General features: G+C 50.2%; 1 pseudogene; it reads left to right on the forward strand.

Annotated features, from left to right (window-relative positions):
- The first annotated feature begins 3,260 nt into the window (after positions 1 to 3,260).
- LOC100763388 lies at positions 3,261 to 5,913 on the forward strand (annotated as a pseudogene).
- The last annotated feature ends 16,853 nt before the right edge of the window (positions 5,914 to 22,766 follow it).

The following is a 22,766-nucleotide window of genomic DNA, read 5'->3' on the forward strand; positions in this document are numbered from 1 at the left end:
CCCTAGAATCACACTAAATAAACGCCATAAAGGGAACTGGGGAGATGGCTCATTCATGAAGAGCACTTGCTCTTTTCGCAGACACTGGAGTTTGGGGCTGAGCATCCACACTGTGTGGCTCACAACCACCTGTAATTCTAGTTTCGGGGGAGTCCATGCTCTCTGTATGCGCACATGCATACATGAAACATAAATTTGAAAACTGTTAGTTTTAAGTATCCAAGATGGCAATTGGGCATTACATATTTTTATTTTATTCTCCTGTCCATGCATGTGTGTGTGTGTGTGTGTGTGTGTGTGTGCACGCGTGTGTGTGTGTGTGTGTGTGTGTGTGTGTGTGTGTGTGTGTGTTGTGTATGTGTATCATGTGATATGTGTGTGGTGTGTGATCTGTGTCTGTATGATGTCTGTGTGCTGTGTGTGTGTATATGTGATGTGTGTGTATGTGTGATGTGGTGTATTTATGAGTGTGTGGTACGTATGGGGTGTGGTGGTGTTTGTGTGTGTTTGAGTGGTGTGTGTGGAGGGGTGAGTGTGTGTGGGTTGAGTGGGTGTGTAAGTGTGGTGAGTGTGCCTGGTGTGTTTCTGTGGTGTGTGGTATGTGTGTGTGGTGAGTGTGGTGTGTGTGGGGGGGTGAGTGTGTGTGATGTGTTTGTGTTGTGTATGTAGTGTGTGTTTGTGTGTGTGTGTGTGTGTGTGTGTGTGTGTGTTCCACACACTTTGAAAATGGGGATCAGAGGACAAGGTCTTTCTTCCCACCCTGTCAGGGCAGGGTCTCTCTTGTGCTCTGCACCCCAGGCTAGCTGGCCTGAGATTTGTTGTGTCTCTGATTCCCATGTCACCGTGAGTGCTGAGATCACCTATGGTCAGCACCACTTCAGTCTTTTCTGTGGGTTTCAGGGGTTGAACCTGAGCCCTCTTGTTTGGACAGCAAGCCTTTCCTGGGTCATCTCGCCAGTCCCGGTATGGATCTTACTATTCATTGATCGCTTAACTGATTGATTGTGTGGGGAAAGGAGTAGGTTCTTTCCACCATCTGGGTCCCAGAGATCAAACTCGGGTCTCTAGACCGGGCAGCAAGCATCTTTACTGGCTGAGTCCAGCACCTGTTTCTTTTTACTTTTGATGACACAGTGATTAGAGGATGAAAACTTAGGTCTGTTACTCAAATTTTACTTCTAACAGACAGCACCAAGCTAGAATCCACTCACAAGTCCGTGGGCTTCTTTGGCCCATGTAGCAGGGATGTCCAACCTTTTGTCATCCACAAATGCCTTGGGTCTTACTCACAGGCACCTTGGACACACGTGGCCATTGGCCTCAGGCTGGACATGTCTGAGGAGGGAAGATTATTTACAGCGTTCCCTCCCCTGCTGGGACCCCTCGTGTGTGCCTGCTGTGTCTGTCTGTGCACTATGGAGTGTGTGGGTGCCTGTGAAGGCTGGGGGTGGAGGTGGGGAGCGGGGCAGGGGGCAGGCTTTGAGAGTATCCAGTTCTGCTTCTGGAAGGAAACTGTTAAGCAAGGTCACGGAACTTGGCTGGGGTGTGGCTGCAGCCACTGTCCTCAGAGCTGACCAAACAGACTCTGCCTTAGGAGTGTGGCCTGTGGAGGTGTTCTCTCTGTCCCCTCCACCCTCGAACAGATCTTCGGTGAGGTGACCCAGACTATGCTCAGAACATTCCAGGGCTCTCTGAAGGCTACAGGAGGCAGAACATCTGTTCAGAGCTGTTTGGGCCTCCAGCCCACCCCTGCCCTTTGCCACTTCTGCCTGAGGCCTTGCCAAGGCCTTGGAGGGCAGGAGATTGGTCGCCAGATTTGGCCTCCACTAGCCCCTTCCTTCCTCTCTAGCCACTCACACACCCGCAGCCATTGTGGTTGGGGGAGGGGGCGGGGCAGACAGACCTCATGTGTGTAGGGCTGCCGCTGCTGGATTTTGCATGGCCTAAGGTGACACCTGGCCCACAGTGACCATAACAGGCTATGACATCTGTCAGCCCTTCTCCAGTTAGCACACTGTGATGGCTCACAGTGGAGGATCTGGCGCTGGGAAAGGAAGATGCCTCGGGCGCAAGGCGTGCTTCATTTCCTTATCAGTCCATGTTGCTCCCGGATTCTGCATGGTGCTCCCACTGTGTGCCAGGTTTGGGTCTAACCTGGTGACAAGCAACCATCCCTGCCTGCTCCCTAGGGGTTTTACCCCCCCCCCCCCGTGAGGGATAGAGACCATTTCAGAGTGTTACAAATAAGGAAATGAGCCACATGGTGTCCACATAGCCAGTCCTGGGCCAGGCCAGCTTTAAGTAGCATGTCTTCCCAATGTCCTAGAAGTGGTAGGTTTAAAATTGGAGCTGAAGGTTTGGGTCAACAGCAGCTGGGGTGGAGATTCAGTGCTACTGGGACCCGGGAGGTATTATCAGGACTGATTAAGGGTGAGCCTGACAATTCTAGACACTCCCAACAAGCTTTACTTTGAAAGGAGGGTATGCAGTCAAGTCTCCCCTCTGCCCAGGACTCAGAACTGCCCTGTTCCTAAGGGTTTCCTCCTCCCTCCCCTCCCTCCTCCCTCCCTCCCTCCCTCCTTTCCTCCCTTCCTTTTCTTTCTTTTGTTCATTTGTTTTTTTCAAGATATGGTTTCTTTGTGTAACAGCCCTGGCTGTCCTGGAGCTCACTCTGTAGACCAGGTTGGCCTTGAACTCACAGAGATCTTTCTGCCTCTGCCTCCTGAGGGCTGGGATTAAACATGTGCACCACCACCACCCAGCACATGCATGCATTTTTCTTTGCATGTGTGTGAGGCATACATACACTGGCATGTGTGTACATTAGCCTCTGGAAGCCCGAGGTTGATATCAAGAATTATCCTCAATCTTTCTTGTACCTTATTCACTAATGCAGGGTCTGTCAACCAAACCAGAGCTTGTTGATATGGCATCTCCTGCCTCCGCCTTTTGAGGCTGGCCTTACAGGCTGGCTGCCATGACCATCCAGCATTTATGTGGATCTTTTAGATCTGAATTCTGAGCCTCACATGTGCAGAGCAAGGTCTGCACCACCAAGCCTGTCTCACTAGTTTGAGACAGGACTTCTTCCCAGAGTCCCTGACGTGCAGTTGCCTTTGTCTCTCTGTCTGAGTATGGAGGACAGAAAGCAATGACAGATGATGGCGGTACCCCAAGAGTGCTAACCACCTGAGCAGAGGGGCTGCAGGGTGGGATCTACCCTGGGAGGCACACTGTAGCATAGACCCAGCAGAGAGACTATGGCCCAGGCCTGCAATGTCATCAGTGGAGAGCAGATTTCCACTCCTGTGGAGAATGACGCTTCCCTGACTGTCCCTTACGAGGCGGAGCAGGGAGTGGCCGTGACTGACAATTGCTATGCAGGGCAGTGGCCCCTGCACCAGCTTGTTCACAGCGCCTGTCATCACGTGCTGTCAGCACAACGCTCCGGAGCAGCTTAATTTATGCTTCAAGTGTCACACGTCCACACAGACTGCATTTAAACCATCACAAGACTGTGGTTGATGAGCACTGTCTCTTTGACAGGTGTTCTGGTGGGGAGGCTCCCTGAATACCTTTAGTCCCGGGACACTGGCAACCAACAGTGGGCCCAGGAGGGGTGGGGAAAGAGGCCAAGCCACCTTTGGTTGAGATGCCCGGCCTGGAGGGCACCTGGCCACTGTGAAATTTTCAGGAAGTCAATGGCAGCCGTGGGCTCTCTTCAGAGCTTCCAGAATGTCTGCTTCCCTCCTCCTCATATGAATATGAACTTCCGTTCTGGGCTCAGGGTTAGACTCCCACTGCCTCTTGGGTTCACAGAATGTGCCGGAGACAGCAGAGCATGACTGATTGTTTGCAAAATGCCAGCCAATAGATGTGCGTGTTTTCTCTGCCAGGCTGTCCGTGCTCACATCTGAGATGTAACTGAGAAGATTGTCCAGTCGGCTATCACCTCATCTTGCAGAAGCGAAGAGAATGGGAATACTAGAACATCCCAGGATACTAAAGAAAGCTTTAGCTGTGTTCCAAGTGCTTCCTTTTTTGCATAGAGCAATTTCCTGTTTGGTATAAGATTTATTTGTTCAGGCCTGGGCGGTGGTGGCGCTGGCCTTTAATTCCAACACTTAGGAGGCAGAGACAGGCGGATTTCTGTGAGTTCGAGACCAGCCTGTTCTACAAGAGCGAGTGCCAGGACAGCCTCTAAAGCCACAGAGAAACCCTGTCTTGGGAAAAAAAAAAAAAGATTTATTTGTTCAACATTGAAATCAATCAAAGGACACTTGAACTAACAAGCAAACAGGGCCTAACGGATGTGCAGGACCCTTAAACAAAGCAATCAGCTGTGTTCGCCCAGTGTGAGTGAGTGCACATGCTCACTCCCCAACGCTGACTTAACAAACTGATAGACATTCTGGAGGGTTTTGCTTTCTTTGTTTTGTAGGGGGCGTTGTTTGGTTTTTGGTTTTGTGTTGTTTTGATTGCTTTGTTTTTCAATACAAGATTTCTCTGTGTAGGGCTGGAGAGATGGCTCAGAGGTTAAAAGCACTCCGGCTGCTCTTCCAGAGGTCCTGAGTTCCCAGCAACAACATGGTGGCTCACAACCATCCATTATGAGATCTGGTGCCCCCTTCTGGTGTGCAGATAGATATACATGGAAGCAGAATGTTGTATACATAATAAATAAATAAAATCTTTAAAAAAAGGAAATCTCTTGAGAAGAGGCAGTTGCCTTAGCAGAGCCCTCTGGCTCTGTGAGAGTGTGTGAGATGTGAGCCACCGCCAGAGCCGTGGATAGTGCCGCTGGCCCAGACTCCTGCCACCACCGCCGCCACCTCCATCATGTCCCACAACACGTCTCTGTTCGTCAGAAACGTGGCAGACGACACCAAATCTGAAAATTTACATCGGGAATTTAGTCGTTATGGTCCAAAAGTAAATGCTTGTGTTCCACTTGATTTCTACACTCGACATCCAAGAGGATTTGCATATGTTCAATATCCTTTCTTCAGGTGGATGATTAGTTAGGGGTGTTGAAGTTTGAAATTCAAGTTTTTATAATGTAAAGCTGTACCGTTATGGCGACCCCAAAGAGAAACCATGAAAGAACTTTTAGAGTAGAGTTCAACACGTAAGGCAAGTAGACAAGACAAAGACCTCTTAAGGATCAGGCTTGAAGAGAAGGGAGAGTTTGGGAAAAGAAAAAATACAGAAAAGCTGGAAGAAGGACAAACCTAATGGGAGACACAGTCTCACTTTATCCACAAGGGGGAAAGGTTGCTTTTCAAAGTTAAAAATAAAGCCATCTGACATATTTGACCAAGCATCTCATGGCAAGTCCTTCAGACAAGGACTAAAAGAGTTAAAGGTCAAGATGAATTGAATGATGGCCAAGATTAAAGGAGCCATACCTGACCACATTTGAGGATGTTCGTGATACTGAAGACGCTTTACATAATTTGGACAGAAAATGGATTTGTGGGCATCAAATTGAAATACGGTTTGCACAGGGGGATCGGAGACAGCAAATCAGATGAGGGAGGAATGCACACAGCTCTTCACCATACGAGGGTTACAATCAATACAGACATTCTCAGAGCCCAAGTTATGAAAGGAGGAGATCAAGGAGTCGCTCTTTTGATTACAACTATAGAAGATCTTACAGGCCTAGAAACAGGAGACCGCCTGGAAGACCACGGCATAGCCGAAGCCATTCCGACAATGACAGAACAAACTGCAGCTGGAATACCCAGTACAGTTCTGCTTACTACACCTCAAGAAAGATCTGAAAGCAGAAAAAAGAACCAAAGAAGGGCAGTTCAAGCGACCAAAGGGTGGGTGGAAGGTGCTGCAGTATGAATACTGTACGAATATTTTGACTCTGGTCTGAAAAGATAAAAGAATTATCGAAAACTATATGGAATAATTGAAGCCCCTTCAAATTTGAAAGTAAACATTTTAGGACAAATAAAAGGAAATTCAACTTCGTTTAAAAAAAAAAAAAAGATTTCTCTGTGTAGGCCTGGGCGTCCTGGAACTCACTCTGTAAACCAGGCTGGCCACCTGCTTCTGCCTCTGAGTGCCAGGATTGAAGATGTGTGCCACCAATGCCTGGCAATGTCTGAGTTCTTAACACAACACCAGCCAGGTATAGCATGCATCCCTTTAGTCCCACACTCGAAGGCAGAGGCAGGTAGATCTCTGTGCATCTGAGTGCAGCCTAATCTACACAGCAGGTTTCAGGTAATCCAGGGCTAAACAGTGAGACTCTATCTCAAAATCAAATCGAATCACCGGAGCTCCCAAGTTACCACCATGCAGTTCTGGAAGCTAGAAGTGTGAGGTGTGTCTCCCTCCACAGGGGAAGAAGCAAGGGGTCTGAGGCTGTGGGCTTTCTAAAAACCACAGAGGACCTTGCATTAGCTTGTCTGCCGTGATCCTAGGGCAGTTGTCCTCCCTCCACTCGGAAGCCAGATCTTAAATATGTTGGCCAAGCCCATGTTTAGAAAGCGTCACATGTCACCACTTAGAAGCTTTTCAGTGGTTTTGTTTTGTTTTGTTGGTCCCCCCCCCCAATTAGGGTAAATCTTTCCACCAAAGCTGCAGAGCCCCACTGCCACGTGTGCGCTTTACGCCAGCCGTCCGCCCGAGTTAGGGCCCCAATTAATACACACAGAGACTTGTATTAGGTTCAAAGCTGCTTGGCCAATGACTAGGATTCTCATCTGCTAGCTCAGTCTTAATTATCATAAATCTATATATGTTATAAGACTTATTTTATTGGATGCCTTATTGGCATCCCTCCTTGCCAGTGGCTCACATCCTGCCGCTGGAGGAGGCGTGGAGGGGGGAAAGGACATTTCCTGTTTCTCCTTGCTAAATATGAGTCTCCTTGCTATGTCACTTCTGGCCTAGATCACCACTTCTCTACTACATTTCCCAGAATCCTCTTTGACTCCTAGTCCCGTCTAACTTGCTGCCATTGGCCAAACAGTATTTATTCAACAATCAATAAGATGAACAAACACAGTACATTCCCCATCAACCCCCCTTTTTGTTCTATACAGTTGTTTTAATCACATACCACAAGACAGTGGCCATAGCAATATTCTTGAGCAAGGCCCTTCTCGGGGCCAGGAAGTGTGACTCTGGCCCTTTTTGGTGCCATCTGCTACCCAAGACACCCTACTACTGCACACGATCATTATGTTCCTAATTGGCAGCAGGGAAGCTTGAAGCCGGAAAACACATTCACAGCCAGAATGTGCTGGTGAGACTCGAACCCAGACCTGCCTAAGGAGCCAGCTCCATGGGCTTTCCTTCTGTAGTGCTGAGGCTAGATGCCCTTGATATTGACTAGGTGTGCAATGCTCACCAGGGTCTGGTCTTTTAAATAGAAGCAGAAAAAAAAAGTGGGAATTGAATGGGAGACCTAAGCTGTCCTTGCCTGTGCCCTTTCGGCCACCCCATGTGTGTCTGCCCACCTTCTCTGTCTCTCTGACCACCGTGACCTGCTTCAGAGAGCTTCTGCTCCCAATTAGACATGGCCTGTCCCACCTTGGACAGATGGCAGCACTGGAGCCACAAGCATCATGAAGGAAAAAGTCACCCAGGTGCTAAGGTGAGCAAGGGTCCAGCTGTTACATCCACGAATGCTCCTGAGAACTTCGGTGTTGCAGGGCTGGCCCTGGAACCTTCACCGTAGAGGGTGTTCTCCCCAGGAGAGAGTGAGCCTTGCAGGTGGGTGGCAGATGCTCTCATCTCTGCACCAAGACCCCTCCACCAGGTATCAGGGTGAAGGGATGGATCTGCTTCCAAAGACAGGGAGACCAGCTGTGAGCATCAACTCCTAAAGACCTAGCAGCAAGGCCAAGTTGGAAGAGAGCCTCTGTCCTGGCCATGGGGAGACTGGCAGCTTCCTGTCACTTCCAGCATCACAACAGGAAATGCTCAGAACCATTGGGGATCTCTTCCAAGAGAAGGGGAAATGTGGAAAAACACTCAGGAGGCAGAAGGTAGAGGACCAGGAGTTCAATGCCATCCCTTGGCTCTACAGTGCCAAGAGGCCATGGTGGGTGAGCTGCAGACTTGCTGTCTAGCACGGGGTGGATGAATGGGTAAGTGTCTGGAACACCTGCGTTGTGGGCTTGCAATAGCCTTGTCTGTGGGGCTCATCACACTTACTCTGCTCCCCCTCCTCCTTTCTCTCCTATTTCTTCCTCCTTTCTCCTCCTCCTCCACCTTCTCCTCCTCCCCCAGGTCTTTTGGCTCTGTCCATAGCAGCCTCCTCTACTGTATTTGGCTCCCAAAATGCACTTGGAATCTCCCTGAACCCTCTCTCGCCCTTGCCAGTCACACCTGGCCACCAGCAGCTCCTCACTGTGGCCTCAGAGCATTTCTCCCGTCTGCCTCTCCTCCACGTCCCTGGCTGTATCACTGGGCCTGGTTGGAGATGAAAGAACACACTTCTGTGATGGGGAATGTACTGTGTATGTATATCTTATTGATTGTTAAATAAAACACTGTTTGGCCAATGAGACAGGAAGTAGATGGGACTAGGAGTCAAAGAGGATTCTGGGAAATGTAGTAGAGAAGTGCTGATCCAGGCAGGAAGTGACCCAGCAAGGAGACTCATATTTAAAGAAGGAGAAACAGGAAGTGCACCTTTTCCCCTCCACTCCTGCTCCAGCGGCACGATGTGATCCACCGGCAAAGAGGGACGCCAATAAGGCTCTGATAAGATAAGTCTTATAGCATATATGGATTTATGATAATTAAGACTGAGCTAACAGATGAGGAATCCTAGTCATTGGCCAAGCAGCTTTGAACCTAATACAAGTTTCTGTGTATTCATTTGGGCCCTAACTCAGGCGGGTGGCTGGCATAAAGCGCACATGTGGCGGTGGGGCTGGGCTGCTTTTGGTGGAAAGATTTATCGTAACACTTCTGGTCTTTCTGCTTCTCTTCCCTTCAATCAAATGTGCTCAGGCTAGGCAGAAAGGTACCTGAGAGCCCAGGTAGTGGTGGATTTGACACAACACAGTGACATTCCCTCAATGCAGAAGAAAGCAACCAAGGCCGACAGAGGAGCTCCGAGGTCATGGGGAGCCTTGTCTCATTCTTTCTCTTCCTTCTTCATGCTTGGCCAGTCATTACTGCTTGAACTCCAGTCATTACACCCATGTTTTAATTAGGATGAAGAAGCAGGGCTAAAGATTCCAGAACATGGAACAAAGCCCCTTGGGGTCTGGCTCCTATCCCCAGGCCCCAGCAGCTGCTATTCCCACAGGCCTCTCCCTGGGGCCCAGCAGCTCAGGCTCTTTCCTACTGTGCTACCCAGCTCCCTGTCTGAACATCCATTCCTCTGAGCCTATCAGGCTCATCCACTATCTTGTGTCAGAGGTCAAGGCACCATCCAGAGTCCTCCCCCGTGGTCTCTGCCTCAGCCACCTCCTGTGTACCCCTATGTTGCCTCTGTGAGATGCAGAATCACTTTTTTTTTTTTTCGGTTTTTCAAGACAGGGTTTCTCTATGTAGCTTTGTAGCCTATCCTGGCACTCACTCTGGAGACCAGGACAGTCCATAACCCCAGCCCTTAGGTTACAGTGGGCTGCAGGTCTGAGAAGCCTAACAAACCCTGGGGGCTGGGTCTGACCCGTCATGACCTTCTGTGACCCCAGACACAGGGTCAAGGCCAAGCTGAGTCTGGGAAGGGAACAGCTGGTAGCTCCTTCTGGCCCTGCCTTCGGAGGAGATGCCCTGGCACTATTAAGGTACTCGAAGGTAATCTAAGGACCCCATGGCAGGCCGGTGGTGGTGCACGCCTTTAGTTCCAGCACTTGGGAGGCAGAGGCAGGTAAATCTCTGTAGGTTCAAGTCCAAACTGGTCTACAGAGCAAGTTCCAGGACAGCCTCCAAAGCTACAGAGGAACCCTGTCTGGAAAAAACAGAGGGTGGAGGGCATGGAAGAAGCCGCTTGTCTCCTGCACTGCAGGAAGCTGGGCAGAAGCTCACTGAGAAACCCCAGGCAGAGGCAGAAACTGAGGGGGGAGGAAGAGGAGCTTGCCTGATGACCTGATGACCACCTGAGTTCCCCGAGCCAGCAGCTCTCCGTCCCGTTCTCTTCAGTCCATGTCTCTCTGTGTGACCTGGAACCAGAGATTCTGTGATGTGAGCCCCTTGCCCTAATGATACCTTAGAGGCCAGAAAGCTTCACCCTTGGGGCATGGAGGGAGCTCAGGAGGAGAATGCTCTCCAGGTGATGCTGGGGAGGGATGCCGGGCTCCAGGCATGCTAGTCAGGAACTCCACCAACTGAGGAGCAGCCCCAGGCAGGAAGGCAATGCTCACAACAGAAATGCCAAGTTTTCTCAGCTAGAGCCCTCTTCAGCAACAGACCATATCCTAAAGCTTAGATTTGCAGACAGATATGTGAACATAGCAAGAGCCCCAAGCTTGCCCTTGAAGCACAGACAAACCAGTGTCTGCCAGTCCACTGGCCTCCTCGCTAAGCTGATGAGTCCCAGCCAGGAGGGAAGACTTGGTAATGACTTTGAAATCCTCTGATGCTCCTCTGCTCTTCTCTATCCACCTGAAATAGAATTTCACTTTGTTTTTTTTTTTTTTTTTGGAAAGAAAAGATTCCTAACATTAGCAGAAATTTTTAAAAGTGCAGGTAAATATTTGTAATCCACCCTGCTTGGGCTGAAGATAAACAGTCACAAACAGTATTGTGACCGCAGTTCCCTCCCGCTAACAACTTCCTCAGAGAGGAAAGGTTCGGTTAATCAGGAGGAAATTGGCTGCAGCTGTGGCAGACCTGGGATTTGGGGACAGTCTCCTGTTAGTCCTCGGTGTCCACTGCAGCGGAGACCCTCTTAGGAAGGTTCTCCAGGGACTCAGGGCTACACTGCCAGGGCCTCTGAACACGCTGGCCATGGCACTGACCATAGCGCTCTTTTGGCATCGTGGCCAGGATGCCAATGCAAGTACTTGCCTGTCTGGAATGTCTGGAAATGTCATTTGACAAGACCGCTTTATTGTTTTAATCTGCACATCAACAAGCTTCCAAGCTTCCAGGCCTTCCACTCCGCCATGGAAAGCAAAGCAAGGTAGCTCCCAGATTAGTTCCGCTGTCAGCTCACCCAGGGCAAGCGCTTGGTGGAGACCCAGTGGGAGGTGAAGGGTTATTGGGGCAGGCTGCCCACCAGGCTGGTCCTCCTCACTCCCACTGTCTAGGGACTGTCCAGGGGCTGTCTCCAAGCTCAGTCCCAGGTTATGGGACTCCTTAGCTCCACTCCAGTGGTCCAGTCAGGGCTGTAGCTGAAGACCTCCAGGGTCAGAGTTAAATGGGGGTCATTGGCTTAGTCATTCAACAAGTACTTGTTCAGGGGCCACACTGCTCCTGAGCAAGAGCGACATCAAAGGCTTTCTTGTGGGAAGCTCAAATTCTAATGGGAGGGTGGAGAGAGCCTGCCCTAAGTGTGGGGGCGGAGTAAGAGCTAGGAATAAATGAAGGTGGCAGCCACTTAGTGAGATGGGTGGCGCCATCTCACTTGGCATTCGGCATTTAGCATTTCCTCAGAGCTTCACAAATCAGGGCTCATTTTTTTTTTTTTCAGGAATTAAAGGCCCCAGCTGGACCCCAGTTGAGATTAGACTCTGGAGCCAAGGTGGCAGGTTCAAAACCACTCCTGCGTGTCCATGATGCCTTGCTTTCTGAGCTACGCAATTAGAAGAGCAGCCAGGTCTATACATGGGTTGTGAGGAGTAAAAAAGGCAGCAAGGAGGGAGCTCTCACTGCAAGATGCAGGAGAAAGCAGTGCTGGATATTATGGATTATCTGTAATACTGTAGCTCAGTATTTATAGAACATTCTAGATGGCCAATGTCCCACGATTCACATAGCCTGCTTAGGTGCTCAAGAAATTTCCCGGATGCCCAACAGTGCTGGTGTGTGTGTGTGTGTGTGTGTGTGTGTGTGTGTAGCACACCTTTAATCCCAGCACTTGGTAGGCAGAGGCACATAGAGCTCTGTGAGTTCAAGGCCTGCCTGGTATACAGAGCTAGTTTTAGGACAGCCAGAGATACACAAAGAAACTGCTCAAAAAAACAAAAACAAACAAAAAGGAGTACACAGTGCCACCATGACAGGTCCTGGCCATAGTAGGGATTGCATCTGTCATAGATCCAAAACCATCTTTAGTGTTCTGGGCTAGCCTGGGCTACCTAGTAAGCCCCTGGCTCTTTCTCCTCAGCAACAGCAATAAAAGCATGGACTGTTCAGAGAAAATAGCAAGAAGAAATTTCTGGACTTACAACAAAGTTGGAGGGTTGTTTTGTTGGGGGGTAGGAGGGTGTGCATGTGTGCAAAGGCCAGAGGTCACCCTTACCTGTTGTTCTTCAGCCATGACCTCCTTTGTGTTTGATCTTTGTTGATGTTATTTTGAGGTAGGGTCTTACTCTGTAACCCTGGCTTCCTTGCTACTCACCATGTAGACCAGGCTGACCTCAAACTCTGCCTCCTGGGAGTTGGGGTTAAAGAGTAATACAATCTTGTTTTCAGAATAGGGTCTCTCATTGTCCTCTAGCCTGTCAAGTAGTCTAAACTGGCTGATCAGTGAACCTCAGGGGCACTCCTGACCACACTTCCTCAGAGTGGTGCTAACAGGTACACAACATGCTCACCCAGATTTTCTACATGGGTTCTGGGGACCTAACCCAGGTCCTCAAGCTCGCATGGCTAGCACATTACCAAGTGAGCAATGTCCCTGGCCCCGGGATGTTTGTGGTGGCACATGCTTTTAATCCCAGCACTCTGGAGACAGAGGCAGGCAGATCTGTGTGAATTCAAGGCCAGCCTGGTAGGCTACATAGTGAGACCCTGTCTCAGCCAGAGAGAGGAGACTGGAGGGGGCGGGGTGAGGGAGGGAAAGGGAGGGGGAAGGAGAGGGAGAGAGAGAATTTGTTGGGGTAACACCACCTCATCACCTCATGTTCATTTGAGGGCAGCCCAGGGTAGGCTTAAGCTTTCATTTTGGAAGGCACCTGAGGAAAAGAGGAGGCAGCCCCTACCCATGGCGAGTCACTTGCTGACCTATGAACTCTTTCAAAACAAGACAGAAGGCCCAGAAAACACACCTGAAAGAATTCTAGACACCCAGGTTGGACACTTTGTCCTGGGCACACTTTGGAAACAAAGCCAGAAGGCATCTGCCCTTCACCCTGGCACCCTTGGAGTGCATCCCGCCAGCCAGAACAAGTCCATGAAGCATTCATTGGATGAAAGAGCAAATACCGCCCACTGCACAAGCTCCTTTTAGGGGCACTGACCAGCTGTTGGGCCCCAGGATGGGAAGAAAAACCGTTTGAACAATCCTCAATTGGAAACTGACTCTGATTATGGGCAAATGTCAGTTTCATCTTTCACTTTGATCCTAAGTCTGTTTTGGCAAGGGTTTGGGGGAACCGGCTTCTCCAACGTGTCTGGGCTTTTCTCGAGAACTCTTTAAAACAAGCCAAGGAATAAGCTACATGCTAGGAACATGCATGCGGGAACATCCTTTCTGCCCAGTTTGGGGCAGATACCCCATCTCTTTTCCTCTTTAGCGTCTGTGACTGCCTGTCCCCATTGTCATCCAGACAGATGTATGATGGCCCAGGAGACAGACCTCTGGACACGTCTGGGATGGACTTTTACGACTGGGTTAACTAATGGTAAAGATCCATCCTGAAAGTGGGTGACACCGCTTACTTGGCTGAGGTCCCCATGAGTGGAGCACCAGCATCCCTTCGTCTCTCTCTACTTGACGGTGGATGCAGTGTGACCAGAACGCCTCAAGCTCCTGCCTCCATGAAGTGAATTGACGGGCTGTCCCCTCACTGTCTGACTCAAAATGGATCCTTCCTTAAGTTGCTTGTGTGGTGTCAGAACAGAGTTGAGGAAAGTGAGTGACACAATACCTATCAATAGATGCTCTGAGGAGGGAGGGGGTTTTGGAAAGGGAAAACCCTGGCTTCAGCTCGCCCCTTATTTGTATGGTATGCTGGGTACATCTGGGTCAGGGGTAGTGGTTCACACTATCTTGGCCAAGGGCAGGAAATGGGTGAAGAGTCAAGCTTTCACTCATCCATTGGGAGGGAGAATCACACATGTTCAGAAATCCCTGGGTGCTTTCCTGCAGGAACATCAACAACACGGGAGGGTGGCCTTCCATGGCAAGGGTGTGCAAACAGCAGCCCGTGGCCAGGCCTGACCTCTCCACCCTGCAGTGGAGTAGTGCAGCCTGCAAGCAATTGTGCTTCCAAAAGGGGGTGGCGGGTGACAGAGAAAAAAGATAGGAAGGTCAAAAGTCAGCTTCCATGTTGGGCCCCAGCCCCCACGGGGTCTCTGTGAATTGACAGGTGCACCGTGTTCTCTAGACCTGGCTCACAGCCCTAGCCTCACCACACTGGCATTAACCTCTAGTGAGACACCTGGAAAAACACCGACTCTTACACCTGGGGTTTTCCCACTGCTCTGTAAGTCTGTATATAAGGCTGCTCTCTCCCTGGAATAAAGTCAGACAGATAGATGCACATAGCAGGAGCAGCCAGACGACTCTGCTTTTAACTAAATCTCCAGGCTTTCGGTCCCGATACTCGGACACCACACTTCCCTGTCACGGTCTTCAACGTTCACATGCTCTGTGTTTACGAATTTGCCTCCTTGTTAGCTTCGCTGAAGCCTCCGGGAGCTTTTTGACTCCTCTCAGACTTGGGAGAGTCAGAGGGAAATTACAGTGACCGATGTGTCCCTATTGGGCTGGAGACATGCAGCTGTCACTCCAGCTGCTCGGGAAGCTGAGGCAGGAGGATCACAAGTTTGAGGGCCTGGAGTACTGAAGGAGTTCAAAGCCAGCTCTAGCCAGTCTTAGTGAGACCCTGTACTGCAAGAAGTGTCCTTTTGTAGTCTGGAGGTGCCTGGTTTTCCCATTTGGGTCATTATTGTGTGGTGTCACTGACCTGTTTAAGGAGACCGGAGTAGAAGGCAGAAGGCTCAGCTGGCTGGTTCCCCTCAGTTCGAGAAGGCTGTGCCGGGCCCAGTTGGGAAATTGAGTATCACACCTAACCTCAGCTCAGGGGACGCTTTGTGCTGACAGGAGTCACTGTGCTGGCTCTGAGGTCCAAGTCACCATCAACCACATTCCTAAGTCTCTTAAACAGAGGTACACAGACACCACGACCAGAGGCTGACCAGAGAAACCTCCAGGTTCCTGAAGCACTGTGTCCTTGGTTTCCTGCTCTGGAGGCCCGTTGCCCCTCATACCTCAACCTGTCCCCTCCCGGTTAGGTTTGAAAGTCTCCAGAGGAAGCCAGATGACCAGAGTGACAGGACCAAGATGGAGGTCAGAGCCAGCAGGCAGATGCTACAAAGGGTCTGAGGTCAGGCTTATTTACCTCAAGAGCAGGGCATGGTGATGTACACCTTTAACCCCAGCAATGGGGAGGCAGACAGATTGCTCAGTGTTTGAAGCCAGAGCAGTCTACACAGCAAATTCTAGGATAGCCTGGGCTATTTAGAAAAACCTTGTCTCAAGAACAGGGGAGGTGGGAGCTGGCAAGTGGCCCAGTGGTTAGGGACACTTGCTATTGCTGCAGAGGTCCCAGGGTCCCAGGGTCTGCTGCCAGCACTGATGCCTAGGGGATCACAACAGTGGTAACCCTGGCTCCAGGGGATCACAACAGCAGTAACCCTGGCTCCAGGGGATCACAACAGCAGTAACTAACTCTCGCTCCAGGGGATCACAACAGCGGTAACTAACTCTCGCTCCAGGGGATCAGACGCCTGCCTCTGGCCTCCACAGCACCTGCGGGCCCATGCACGTTTCCACATGCAGACACCTATACCTACACATATGTTAAATAATAAAATAAGACTGAAATAGAGGCATTTAAGCCAGGAAAGGAAGTCAGGCATGGTGGTGCACGCCTTCAATCTAAGCACTCAGGAAGTGGAGCCAGGAGGACCTGTGCCCAAGGCTAGCCTTGGCTACATAGGAATTTGAGCCTGGGCTACATGAGACCTTCTCTTAAAATAATTCTTTTTTTTTGTTTGTTTTTTTGTTTTCAAGGAAGGAAGAAATGACAAGGGCATGGAAAGACGGCTCAGTGTTTAAGACTGCTAAGAGGACCTGAGTCGTTTCCCCAGAACCCACGTAGAGCCTCTCACAGCCACCTATAACTCCAGATCACAGCATCCAATGCTCTTGTAGCCTCTGCTGGCAGCTGCGCTCATGTACACACACGCGCACACACACACACACACACACACACACACACACACACGATAGGCAAGCCCCTACTGTGGACTGCATTCCCCACTGACACGTGTGTCTATTTATTTATGTGTGTGTGTGTGTGTGTGTGTGTGTGTGCGCGCGCGCGTGTGCAAGTGGCCCTGGGCTCTACCACCAGTAGGTGACAAGTTCTGTCTTCAAAGACCTTTATTGTGGTGTCCCCACGGGGGCTCCTGCTCCCCTGCCTGGCTCCTTAGACGGGTTCCCTCGTCATACTCTCCCTGTTTGAATAAAAAATAGAAATAAAAAGGAAGGGCATGTCTGCCCCTAGGTGTGGTGGAGGGCACAGCTTCGTACAGATAAAAGGGAGAGTGTAGGTAGGGGCATGGACGGGGACATCTGGGGGAGTCCAGAATGGACACGACCAGGCTAAGCTGGCCCATGTGGAGAGAGGGGGAGGGGAGGGGGGAAGGAAGGGAGGGGAACCATGTGCGGCAGCCAGGAAGCCAAGGGTCCAAAAGGGGAGGGTAGCGAACACGTCTGGATCACACAGGGGCAACATGTCCGGATTACACAGGGAAGGGCCTCTGGAGGCATGGTAGCCTAGCCTCTGAGCTGGAGAGCTCAGGGTAGGGGGCGGAGCATGCCAGCCCCACCCTGTAACAGGTGGGGACTGAGGGATGCTGGGAGCACCTGGCAGCCAGTGTGCTTTGTTAGCTAGGCACCTCTGAGGGCCGGGGTTTGAGACTTAACACTGTTCTTTGTAGAGGGCTCTTGGTCCATCCTGAGCTTTAGCTCTGCCTCCTGGATGGGGGTAACCTCAGGAGACAGAAACAGTTACTGCAACATTACTCTGAGGGGTGAATTGTCTTCCCTGGGGACCTCGCCAGCAGTGGACAGTGGGATGGCCGTCAACAGCAATCCTAGAGCCTCCAAGTTCGGCCTGTGTGGTCAAGGCCGTTAGTATTGATTTGACTTCCTGGGGTCACGAGGTCTCCATTATCACTGACGGGAACATATCTCTCGGGGGGGGGGGGGTAATATGACGGCTCGTCTTCTTGTTGGCCTTGGCCGTTGCCTGTTTGCTTCCCCCTGGAGTCTCTTTGTACATTCTCCCTGAGATCCAGACTTAGAAGACAGGCTTACAAGGACCCAGGCTTCATGTTTCTACTTCAGCAAATTAAATATGGAACACCTATTTAAATCTGAATTTCAAATGAGCACTGCTTTCTTTTTTCGTGGGTAAGTGTCCCACGTGCCACATGGAGTATAATCATGCTTAGGAAAAATACTTGCTTGACACTCACACTGAGGTCCTGCTCAGTTTTTTTCTAAAATGGGTGGACCCCAAACCTGAACTATTCTCAAAAAATTATAAAAGGTAAAAAATAACCTTTTGTCTTCTTAGATTCTCAAGTGGCTCTAGTGGATGGAGGTAAATGAGCCTGTGGCTCAGTCTCTCTTTTGGTTGGCCTTGAGCTCAAGGCAATCCCCGGCTCACTTTCTCAAATGCTAGTGAAAGACCCCTGGAGGCTCAGGCCCCCCAGGATCTCAGCCCAGGACCTCGGTCACCCCAATCACCAGGTGGAGCCGAAAGCTTGATGCAAACTGCACAAGGCTTTATTGTAGTTGTTTAAGGAGCTAACTCCATGTTAGCTCGGGTCTTTCATAGACCTGCCATGGTGGATGGCTAGGAAAGTCCCTGCCAAGTGTCTGCATAGAGATCTTATAGGGCAGTGTAAGGGGAGTGTCTAGGGGTATGCTCGGGCTCAGGATTGGTGTGCCTCCAGGCTTGGAGGGGTTGCTCTGTGTTGATTGGTCAACTGGTTGTTATGGCCCATAGGCCCTCCCAGGGTGGTTGCTATGCTCTGTGTGTCATTGCTGTGTGCTTGTCCGTAAAGCACACCCAGAGCTATAAAGCATAGCACCACCAGCTAACTTCTGATTGGTTCCTTGCTAAGAGGTAGGCATCTGACCTCCTAGTGACCAAGACAAGGTCAGGCAAGTACGTGTTTGGCTGTTATGGCTATGGAAATGGGGAGCTGGCCCCTTCACTAGGATGATATATTTGAGCCACTATGCCTGAAACCACCTCCTTCCCTCCCTCCCTCCTCCTCCCTCCCCTCCCTCCCTCCCTCCTCCTTCCCTCCCTCCCAATGTTTTCCTCTCTGACCTAGGTAGGCTCCTTCCTCCTAAATGCAGGCTCTTGCCATGTAGCCCAGGTTGGCCCTAGTACTGGAATCACGGGCATGCCTCATTGTGCCCAGCCTAAAATGGCCTTAAAGTTGGTTTCTGGGAAGAAGTTGGGAACCTCTTTGCCAGGCCCGGGCTCTCTTCTTTGTCCCCTTGCTTCTTCAACCTGAGAAAATGTGGCCTTGGCAAGCACCCCAAGAAGCTGGACCTAAATGCCCCTGGGAATAATGGCCAATCAACCCCCCCCCCCGATTTTCCCCCCAGTGTTTTCAGCATCTTACTACTTAAAGGTAGAGTGGAAGGGTACTCTCGCCAGCCAGTCTTGTCATTTTTGTTCTGTTTGATGCTTAATCAATGTCACTTGTAAGTGACATTAAAAAACATTCCTTGTCAGTCAGGAGTGCCCGCAGGCAAGAGCAACCTCTCTCAGCTCTCAAAAGTAATTAAAGACAATCAACCAAAAATGCAAGGAGGCTGTAGGGCCCGGATTCCAAACTCCACCCACATCTGTTGTCCAGCGGAGCTGTTTACTATTAACCCTTAGATGGCCACAGCTCTAGGCTACAGAACTGCTGGCTTTCAACACTCAAACTGTCAAAGAAGTAAAGGATGGCTTCTGAGAGGAGAAAGGAGAGAGAGGAGAGAGAGAGAGAGAGAGAGAGAGAGAGAGAGAGAGAGAGAGAGATCCACAGCTGTGAGCCCAGGCTCCCAGGCTGGTCTAGAACTCACTCTGTGGCTGAGGCTAGCTTGAAATTCCTTATCCTCCTGCCCCAGCCTCTGAAGTGCAGGTGTTACTGGCAGGCACGCCTTATCTAGCTCCTTTAAAAGACATGTGAGAATAGCAAGCTCACCTTTCCTTAAGCCAACACAAACAGTATTTTTGCTGAAGCCACAAAGTAAAACTAGATCGAGATTGTAGCAGATGTTAGATATCTTAAAATACCTCTTAAAACATTAAAGTCGGTGGCTCATGCCTTTAATCACAGCACTCAAGGTAGGTGGATCTCTATGAGTTCCAGGCCAGCCTGATCTATGGAGTGAGTGCCAGGATATGCTCCAAAGTAAAACAGAGAAACCCTGTCTCAAAAAACAAAAGCAAAAGCAAAAACAAAAACAAAAAAACCCAAAACAACAGCAGCAGCAGCAACAACAACAACAAAAACACATTAAAGTCTGCAAAATCCAGAGAGGAATAAAAGGAAACAAAGTCTACAAAATCTGGAACACTGTGCTCTAGTTTTCTATCAATCCTCCAAAGCACTGCTGGGCTATCATCTTTTATGGTGCAAATAAGAGCTGCTCCTGAGGAGGACCTAGAAGAGCTAACTGGTATCCCCAAAGAACCTTCGCTGGCCGAGCCAGGAGCAAGGAGTGTGTAGCTGGAGCAACAGGGAAATGCACTGTTCAGAGCTCTTCCTCTCCTCCCCTCTCCTCCCCTTCCCTCCCCTCCCTACCCCTCCCCTCCCTCCCTTCCCCGAAGGATCTGGGGTTTAAAAAAAAGCTAAATGCAGTGAGCTGCTAGGAATACAGGATAAAAAGCTGGGGTGCTCAGAAGCCCTCAGCCCTTCCCAAAGTTACAGCGGACGGGGAGTCCACACCTGATGCTTGCCTGGAGTTTACAAGCCGCTGTAGGAAGACTAGGAGCCCTGTCTCACCTGCACCTGCAAGGTTCCTCGCCCACACCTCTGCGATTATTTGAAGGGGTCTGAGATTTTGTCTGTTTCCAATGCAATCCATGCTGTTCATTACTCAGACAGGGTGGGGGCGACTGGCTAAGGGACTTTGGGTTGCAGTCTGGGACCGGGGATCTGGCCAAGTTCCCCTGCTAAATAAGCCTGAGCAGTGCACAGCCCTCAACAAGTCCTGGATCCCAGGTAGAGGCAAGCAGAGTAGCTGCTGGGTGATACCAACAAGAGGGAGTTGACACTCCGTGCAGGCCTGTCCCTTATCCCTACAGAGCAAACATAACCTGCTGGCATCCCACTTAGGGGCAAAGAAATCCAGGGGCCCCGCAGTCCTAGAGATTTCTAGATTCTGACATAGCAGAGGCTCTCTGGCCTTAGGAACAGAGTCTGTGCCGTGTTCACGTGAGTTGTAAAGGTTTCCAATACCTATCTAACTGACAATAAACTTGAGGGTGCCCGGAACTCGCCAAGTGTGGGGGAAGGGCAAAGTGTTGGGAAGTGCCGAGAAGCAGTGGCTACCTCCATCCCATCCCCCACCCCAAGCCCAGCACGTCCCCTGTAAGAAGAAAGCCAGTTCTTAATATTATATTTTATTTATCACCTTCCATGTGGAGACAGGGACAGACATTCTGGGGGAATGTAGAGGTCAGAAGTGGTAGTCCGTTTTCTCATTCCGCCTTGAGGGTCTTGAGGGTCCCACTCAGGTCTTCAGGCTTGGTGGCAAGCACCTGACACCCTGGGCCATCTCGCTGGCTCATTTGTGATGACGAGAGTGAGTTGAACAGAAAGGTACACTGGCAGGCACTTAGACCATGACCTCCACATCACAACAGGGGCCGCTGACTCAGCTGCTCTGAGGGAAAGGCTAAGCCAAGTACATTGCGTGGAAGTTTGTTGTGCACAGGGGAGATGGGAACCAATACCTGTTTTGTGCACTCGGAGACTATGGAGGGAGAGGTGAGGAAGCAGAGGGGCCTCCAGATCCAGGGCTGGGAGCCCGAGGTGGATTTGTGAGTGCAGGGAGAGTTCAGTATTTTTCCTGGGGAAAGAAAAGACTTTTCCTATGTGCATACCCTGTTGTGTTAAAATCAAACAGAACCCCGAAATGTTAAACACCAAAGGTCCCCATTTCGATTTCTTCACGAAGACCAGTGTATCACACAAATTAGATAGAGCCCAGCACTCTTCCAGGAGGGAGCGGAGCCACCCAGAGCAGGGCTGCATCTTATTATGCTTGACAACTTCATTTTGTCAGTTACAGGATGCCATGTGCTGTGCGAGACATTGTTCCCAAATGTGGTTTAGGGACCTCAGGGTCACCTGGCCCTGGGCTCAGCTGTGAAGAGGCTGTGATCCTGGGGAATCAACCCTGGTAAGGTTATTCTCAAACGGGGGGGGGGGCAGCTACAAAAACAGGACTTCACCAAATGAAGAAGAGAGTGAATAAAATCCCCGAGACCCCACCTTTCCCTGGAAGGACCACACACACGCGCACACACACACACACACATACTCATACACACAGAGACACACACCCGCACTCATACACACGCATGCACTCATGCACACTCATATACACACTCATATACACACATACACATACTCATACATACACACACACACACACAGAGAGAGAGAGAGCGAGAGATTCCTGCTAATTCCTATTTGGAAGAAGGAGGTCTCTGGGCTGCAAAAAGATGGGCTGCAAAAAGATGACGGGTTAGTTGTGTACTGCAAGAAGAAACCTCTGCACTTCTAGGCACACATGTCTCTGGGACTAGACTCTTGTCTCAAATTGATTCTGGGTCCATTTATAAAATCTATGAGAACTCAAATCCTACCCTTGAAATATTGTGTCTCATAAGAGACCATTGGAATAATGTACAACCTCAACACAAAATACATTCATAGCGATATTGCCAGCGGGAAGAAAGCCGGAAATAATCCCACTCTCCATCCAGTGGGGCATTGCCTGCGTGAGAAAGGCTCAGTCTTGGTCTTGACGACAGGCAGCATTCCTGGGGCGAATCCAGGGGTCGCTGATGCAAAATGGTGTCAGAGAGGGGTGCAGCAGATTTGAAAGGGTCATGTGCTCTGGGCTTCTGTGGGTGTAAGGGCTGGAGTATTATGGGTGATGGATCCCACAGAGGGAACCCGTGTGCATGGGTCTGGTATGGTGAAGTAGTTGCACTCTTTTCATTAGTGGGATTAAAGCTTCCCAGTGGAAACTGTTAGCGCGGTATTTTTAACTGCAAGAGAAAAGATAGCCGGCATTTCCCAGCAAGGGAGGAGGCCCTGCCCTCTCACCTGTTCACACCCATTGATACTACTGGGTGCCCAGGTCCTGCTGGACCCAGGCTCAAAATGCCTGACACCTAGGCACTAAAAGGTCAGAGCTCTCACATTAGAAGACAATAAAAATCAAAAAACCGAACTTGGCGATCGAACCCAGGTCATCAGTCTTGGCAGAAAGCTCCTTTGCCCACTTAGGCACCTTACTAGGCCACAACTCTTTATTTTTTACAGAACAATTTACAATGAGCCCTTTACACAAGCTTGGCGGGAAGCCATTAGTCTGAACTGTAGACAATGGGCCCCAAAGGACTGGATCTCTG

This window comes from Cricetulus griseus, chromosome 6 (genome assembly GCF_003668045.3).
Source record: "Cricetulus griseus strain 17A/GY chromosome 6, alternate assembly CriGri-PICRH-1.0, whole genome shotgun sequence".
NCBI lineage: Eukaryota > Metazoa > Chordata > Mammalia > Rodentia > Cricetidae > Cricetulus > Cricetulus griseus.